Consider the following 8,008-nt stretch of genomic DNA (forward strand, 5'->3'; position numbering starts at 1 on the left):
CTTAGCCAATCACTTTACTTGGGGGCAGGGTCCCCCAAGGATATTTTTTACTTATAAAGATTGCCTGCATGCTCCCAGCCGCCCCCTCTGCTTTCCTGTTCTCCGCGGGAACCTGTGGTTCTGTAAGTCTATTTCCCCATTAAAGCTGTATATATTTTTACAATCTGTCTGCATTCATTTACGCCATTACAACTTTTCATGGGAGAGATAATTTATAAAATAAGATTAGGACAGAAGCTAATGCAATATTTGATGATTTGCCCTTTTGCCCTCCCACTGATTAAGCTATGATAATTTTCTATAATCCAATATTTCTTTTAAAATGTTTTTTCATATCTGTTGAAAACCACCATTGAATGCCACAGAAATTTATTTAAACATTGTTTTCAAATTGCACATCAAATTTTCATTATTTTTTGTAATGTGGATTAACATATATTGTGCTGTAAGTAAAATTTGTACATATTAATCATTGAATTAACGATATCTTTTTTCTATGTCTCTCTGTGTGTGTGTGCATATGTGCATGCATGCACGCATGTGGATGTGTGCATGTGTGAATGTATTTCATGTATTCCAGGCTGATCTCAACCTTACTTTGTGCTTGTGGAGTTTCTTTAACTTCTAATCTCTTCATCTCTGTCTCCTAAGTATGAGAATTATAGTTATGCACCACGATGCTATACATGTGCCCTTCATTTTTTCCTAAACTAGATTCCTAGTGATGGCAGAGAAGGATGAAAAGATCTGACATTTAAGGTCGTCTGTTCATTTCGCAATTACTGTTTAAGAAGTTTATATTGATTTATTACCCCTTCCACTTCTTTTTTTTTTTTTTTTGCTTCAGCTGCTGTTTATTGACACTCAGGTGGGCACTATAGCAACAGGCCTGGAGATGCTGCACAGTAGAACGGAGGTGGAGAGTGCAGGGTGTGACCGCAGTGACAGCTGAGAAGTGCACAACGAGCAGTGGGGGAGGCCAAAGCTGTTGGGGAAGCAAGTCCGGCCTGGGGGCCAGAGGTTATTATCTACACAGGAACCTGGGCCCCACGCCCTAAGCCCCTACTCTTGCTGTCTCCTGACTCCAGGCCAGGGCTGGGAGTTCTCTGGACAACTTTCTACAGGAGCAAAGTACACAAGAGATGTTGCTGCCCCTTTGTGATAAAGCCAGAGGGTTTCCAATTCTGCATTCCTCTGTCACCCCTGGTTTGGGTAGGGCCATATGATAGACAGACAGCTGGGCTCTATTCCATGTTTCAGCAACAGTAATTTTCCGGGGTGTCCCAGCCCACCAGCGCCACACTCTGGCCCAGAGTGAGCACTACAAGCGTTACTGGCCTAATGGATGGGATGGGGGAGGGGATGGGACAGGGGCTAGAAGAGGGGCTCCAGAGGGCCATCAAGGCACAGGCACTACACGCATGGTGTTGGTGAAGCCAGAGCCAGGGCACCACCCAGTCAGCACAATGACCACATCTCCCTTCTTGAAGAAGCCTCGGGCCTTGCCAACATTCATGGCCAAATTCACACGGAGGTCTACATCCTCAGCCCAGGCGTCCTGCACTGCATCCTTACACAGCACAGGGAAGATGCCTCGGTACAAATGGGCCTGGCGAGCTGTCTGGGGATTGCGCGTCACAGCAATGATGGGCGCACGCGGGCGGTACCTGGCCACCTGGTGAGCACTCCTGCCAGACTTGGTGAGCACGATAATGGCCCCACTGCAGCACTTGAAAGAGGCCTCCACAGCACCCACGGCAGCAGCTTCTGTGGGGTCGCTGGTGATAGGCGCCAGACGGCGGAGTTCCTCGAATAACTGCAGGTGGTAGATGGCAGCCTCTGCCTCACGGGCAATCAGGTGCTGCATGCGAACGGCTTCCAGAGGGTAGTCCCCTTTGGCGGTCTCTCCAGACAGCATGATGCAGTCTGCTCCATCTAGGACTGCATTGGCCACATCACTGCCCTCAGCACGGGTGGGGCGGGGCTTCTTGATCATGCTCTCCAGCATCTGTGTGGCGCAGATGACTGGCTTCCCAGCTCGGTTGCATCATCCAATCATCACCTTCTGAGCCAGGAAGACCTTCTCTGCAGGAATCTCAATGCCCAAATCGCCACGAGCCACCATGATCCCATCACTGGCCTCCAAAATCTCATCAAACCTGCGGACGCCTTCGTGGTTCTCGATTTTGCTGATGATCTTGATGTTCTTGCCCTTCTCTCCCAGGACCTTCCTAACCTCGTGCACATCAGCTGCCTTGCGGATGAAAGACGCAAACACCATGTCTACATCCTGCTCCACCCCAAACTTCAGGTCCTGGATGTCCTTTTCTGACACAGCAGGGAGGTCCACAGCGGCTCCGGGGAGGTTCACCCCCTTCTTGCTGCCCAAGGAACCACCATTCTCCACCTCTGTTATCAGGAAGTCAGCGCCTTTCTCCTTCACCTGCAGTGAAATGAGCCCATCGTCTACGTAGATCTTGCTGCCCACTTCCACCACCTTACAGATGTTCTTATAGTCCAGCCACAGGGTGTTCTCGTCACACTTTTCCATGTAGGCATTGTCCAGGGTGATCTTCAGGGTAGCTCCCTTCTTCAGCTCCACTTCTGCAGTGCCGCTCCCTTTGATGATCTCAGGCCCCTTTGTGTCCAGAGCCACGGCAACAGGCCGGTATAGAATGGGATCAGAGGCGAAGCTTTCTGTGGCTGCACGCACGTTCTTGATAGTTTCCGCATGGTACTCATGAGTTCCATGAGAGAAATTGAGACGAGCCACATTCATTCCCGACTTGATCATCTCCTTCAGCATCTCCACAGACCGGGAAGCAGGACCAATGGTACAAATGATGCCAGTGTCGCGGGCCGTGATGGGTGCGGAGTCAATGTCCAGGCGGCACATATGTTCCAAGAAGGTGTCAGCCATGGCCGCATGCAGCTGCTGGGTTTGAATGAAGGCAGTCCCTGCTTCGCTGTGTGGCTTCGGCATGGTTCCTGAGGTCCTCGGGCGTACTCCGAATCCTGCAACGATACCCAAGACGGACGACGGAAGGGTCGAGACGAGTCTCTGCTGTGCCCCCCTTCCACTTCTTAGTTAACAATAAGCACATGATCAAGAAAAGCCGATTCACTAAGTGTGTAAGGGAAGATGGTATCTTGTAAGAGACTGAATAAAAAGTAGCATAGCCACACTGCTGCCCCTAATCGTGCATGCTCAGAAGATATCTATGAGCAGTGGTATCTTCCCCTTGGGACACTGTGTGTATCAACTACAGTGGGGGAGATTCAGTCCAGCATTGCTACCAATCCCTTGGGGAGATCTCTACTTAGGAACCACCACTTGGGTAAAATTAAATCCTTGGCTATACAAGAGAAAACCATTTTCACCAAAATTCAAAAAGACATAGAGGGAAAAAGTATGTATAACTAAGATAGATACAACATAGAGAGAGATACTGTGCTTAGGTGTCCTTACAATAGATGCTTAAATATTTGTCAGATAGCTCAATGGATGTAATTCATAGTTGGGTATAGTGGTATATGCCTTTAATCCCCGAAGTTTGAGGCATCTGTCTCTGGTGGCAGCTACATGGTTTCTCCTCTGACTCTGTCTACTCTTTCTATATATCAATTCATTAACCAATAAAAGCAACTGTATATTGAGGGACTTTCCATACCACAAAGGCAGACTTACACTGGTCTACATAGTGAGTTGCAGACAAGCAATGGGCTACAAAAGACCTTGTCTTAAAAAAAATAAAATAATGTAATTTATAAAACTTAAAGATTTAGTACAAATTGAAAGTAGAAGTATGTGAATTTAAAAATTACTTATTTATGCCTACACACACACACACACACACACACACACACACACACACATATATATGCATCATATTTATGCAGAGTCCGTGGAAGCCAAAAGAGGGCGGTGGGTCACCTGGATCTATGTTGTGATCGGCTATGTGGGTGTGAATCCTCTGAAGAACAGTAAGTACTCTTAACTGCTGAGTCATCCTTCCAGGTTTTATTCCTCATCGTCAGGTATTTCCTTTGTAAATGAAATTGTAAGGTGTATTAATTATATTTAGAGATGAGTATGGTATGCTAAAATAGTAAAATGCAAGGCATAGACATTCTGGCCATAATGAAAGAGTTGTTGATTGTTTTGTGGTTAGGTTTTTATACATGTATTTTTACCCTGGCCACAAGGTTTCACTGTGTAACCACTCTGGTGTCCTGAAACTTTCTTTGTAGACCAGTCTGGCCTCAAACTCATTGGGATCTTTGTACCTCTCCCCCCTGAATGCAGGGATTGAAGGCATACAACCCCATCACCCATCTTGAGTTCTTGATCGTTTTGAACATTCTATTTGAGATATTGTTAGAATGATGTATACTGTCTCTGCAGAAAATCCATGTTTTATCACTTGTGTCAAAATTTCCTGACTCTTAGTGAAGAAAATATACCAACTAGACCCCAAGGAGAGCAGCTTCTATCCCTTGCCCTGCTCCTTTATTTCCTTGCTCTTTCTAGCCTGCCTCACTGAGTCCCAGTGGAGAGTGGCCAACACAAAAGGGCAGACAGAGTGCTCTTGAGGGGCTGTGGTAGCCTGAAATCAGCTAGCAGGGGGGCCACACTGATGTTTTGCATTCAACACACTGACTGCACTTCAAGCAGCTTCTGTTCCAAACAGCAATTGCAACTCCACATTTACCAGCAGCAGTTTGTGCTATGGGATACAGCAATGAAGGAATTCTGTTCCCTCAGACAGTGGCCTCAGACTCACAGAGATATGAGATAGGGGATCCCAACAAGACACAAAGAAAATCTATATCTAAATCTCTTATCCTTCTATTGAACTCAAGATTTAAATGTTGAGGGAAATTCCTGCTAGCTCAGAGAGGTTGAATAACAAGTTCCTAATGTGTCCTTGCTGTTTGCATTTATGAAAAGAGGAGTGTCCTTCTACTTGGCCCTAACTTAAAAACTCTCTCTACACTTAGTTTCTCCCTACACTTAGCTTCCTGTCAGATGGTTGCTGATGCAGCCTGTTGACCACAGGTTAATTTTATTTAATCAAAAAATGTAAAACATGTTTGTATGATTAAAAGGGCATGAAAAAATTTAGCGCACCTTTACACAGTGAAAATAATTTTCCACAACAGCAGACCACTGTTGGAGGTCAGACCTCACTCCATATGGTGTGGATGATGTGTAAATAGTCTGTACTTTTGTTTGCTGACCTCCCAGACCAGAATAATCACACAAAACTATATTAATTACAACACTATTTTGTCAACAGCTCAGGCATATTGCTATATAGTTCTTACATCTTAAATTAACCCATTTCTGTTATTTTATATTTTACTATGAGGGTCATGGTTTCTTACTTCACATCATGACTCTTGGGTGACTACATAGCATCTGCATGACTCTGCCTTCTTTCTGCCTCCATTCAATTTAGTTTTCCTAACTAGCTATAGTCTGCCCTGCCATAAGCCAAAGAAGATTCTTTATTAAACAGTGGTAATAAGGCATATTCTTACCATAATGAAGGGAATCCCAAATCAATGATGCCTACCATTGAGGCTTGTGTGCATGGGGAGTGCACACCCTCAGTGTCTCTGAAGCTCCACCTGCTCATAAGCTCTCAGAAAGGGACCCTAGGGAGGTTGGGCAGCTACCTAGGATAGAGCACAATGATAACATGATGGCAGGTAGAACAAGCCCCCTCAGATGAATCAGGAATACTGAAAGATGCAGTTGTTGGGTGGGGTTGAAGAGGAACCCCAGCTTAATGTTGTTCAGGGTGTTTGGTGTCCTCTGACCAGACAGGTCTGGATTCTTGTGATTTTTGACAGACCTAACTTCAACCTCTGGCGACATCTCCCGGAGGTCTAAGTCTTGCCTAAACTGTAAGAAATTCATCCAGCTCTGTTCATACTCGGGGAGAACACCATGCTGCCATGAATGTGTCTACATAATCATGTTCATATATGTACTACATAAAGGTATAAAAGGACTGGAATTGAGCCGGACTAGATATTAGAAAAGTAGGATTATTGTTCCCTGATCTTGGTATAATATTACAAACCAATGGGTAGAACAGAGACAGCAAACTCCATTGGAACAGGTACAGGGGAGTAACTGAAGAGTGAGTGAACCAGGGCCAGAGCCCACTGAGGGTCCGGACATAAATCTGGGACCTTCAAGGGAGTAGACCTAAGCCAGACCAGGACCCCTGTTTGTCTGGGTGTGAGTCTAGGACCTCCGAGGAAATAGGTCTGAGCCAGGACCTCTGCCACTCTGGGAATGAATCTGGGACCTCTGAGGGAGTAAGCAGAACCAGAGATCTCTGCAGGGCCAAGTGTGAGTTGTTGACCTCAGAGGGAAAAATGCTGATCCAGGACCTCTGTTGCTCTGGGCATTGGTCTGTGACATCAAAGGGAATAGACAGGAACCTGAAACCTCTGTGTGTCCAAGTTTGAATCTGGGAACTCTGAGGAAATAAGCCTGAGACAGGTCTTCTGCAGTTCTGGGTGCACCTGAGCCTGGGAACTCTGAAGCAATTGACTGGAGCCAAAGACCTTTGCAAGACCAACTCCAAGCCAGGGACTTCTGCAGGAGGGAATCCAGCTCAAGATTTACAGAAACATGTCAAAGCTGGTAACCTAGGCCAAAGTAGTCCTGAGACAGCAAACTCCAAGGAGGCAGAGCAAAGCCCAGGAAAGTTGAGCTATCTCAAAGAACACAGGGTAACCAATGGGGTAACTAGAACTATGGTACTGATAGTACCACAAAACAAAAATCTGAGCTTTGGATTCATGGACACCTAGAAAATTAATCAACAGAGTCTCAGACAGCTGCAACATGCACCTAAGAGTGGAATAAAAGAGTACAAAGGTATAACCACATGAAACACCACAAAAGCAATAAAACACCAGGAAAACCTAAAGAACCTTCAACAGCAAGACTTGAACAACCAAAAAGATGAAGCAGAAGAAAGTGACCTAAAAAATAAATTCAAGAGTTTGAAACTCATAAAGAGGAAATGAGAAATTTCCTCAAAGAATTGGAGGGAAAAGCAAACAAAAAAATTGGAAGACATCACCAAATCCCTTAAGGAAATCCAAGAAAAAAAGCAATCAAACATATGAAAGAATCTATTCAAGACTTGAAAACTGAAATAGAGACAATAAAAAAAACACAGTCTGAGGGGATTATAGAAAAAGGAATAATGACAAAATAATCAGGAACCACAAACAGAATCATGAACAACAGAATATAAGACATGGAAGAGAGAATCTCAAGCATTGAAGATACAATACAAGAAATAAACTCATCAGTTAAAGAAAATATTAAATGTAACAAAAGCTTAACCCAAAATATCCAGGAAATATGAGACACATGAAAAGGCCAAATCAAAGAATAATAGATATAGAAAAAGGAGAAGCTCAACTCAAAAGCACATAAAATATATTTAACAAAATCATAGAAGAAAACTTTCTCAACCTAGAAAGAAATATATACCTATGAAGATAAAAGAAGTTTACAGAACACCATATAGACAGGATCCATAAAAAGTCCTCTTCAACACATAATAATCAAAACACTAAACATATAGAGTAAAGAAAGAATATTAAGAGCTGCAAACAAAAATGGCCAAGTACTATATAAAGATAGACCTATCAGAATTATACCTGACTCCTTATTGTAGACAATGAAAGACAGAAGGTCATTATCAAACATTATGCAGACATTAAAAGACCACAAATGCCAGCCCAGACCATTATACCCAACAAAACTTTCAATTACCATAGAAGGAAAAAACAAGACATTCCATGAAAAAACTAGATTTAACTAGTACCTAGCCCCAAATTCAGCCCTACACAAAATACTAAAAGGAAAACTCCAACTGAAGAAAATTGGCTTAATCAACAAAAACATAGACAACTGATGGTCGCATAGCAGCAAATCCCAAAGAAGGGAAAATTGAACAAGTTAACATCA

General features: G+C 43.9%; 1 pseudogene; it reads right to left on the reverse strand.

Moving 5' to 3' along the window:
• Positions 1–1,384: 1,384 nt before the first annotated feature.
• On the reverse strand, positions 1,385–3,069 carry LOC121434717 (annotated as a pseudogene).
• Positions 3,070–8,008: the final 4,939 nt, after the last annotated feature.

Source organism: Microtus oregoni, unplaced genomic scaffold (assembly GCF_018167655.1).
Source record: "Microtus oregoni isolate MIOR12 unplaced genomic scaffold, Mior012 000044F_ref0000062, whole genome shotgun sequence".
Lineage (NCBI taxonomy): Eukaryota > Metazoa > Chordata > Mammalia > Rodentia > Cricetidae > Microtus > Microtus oregoni.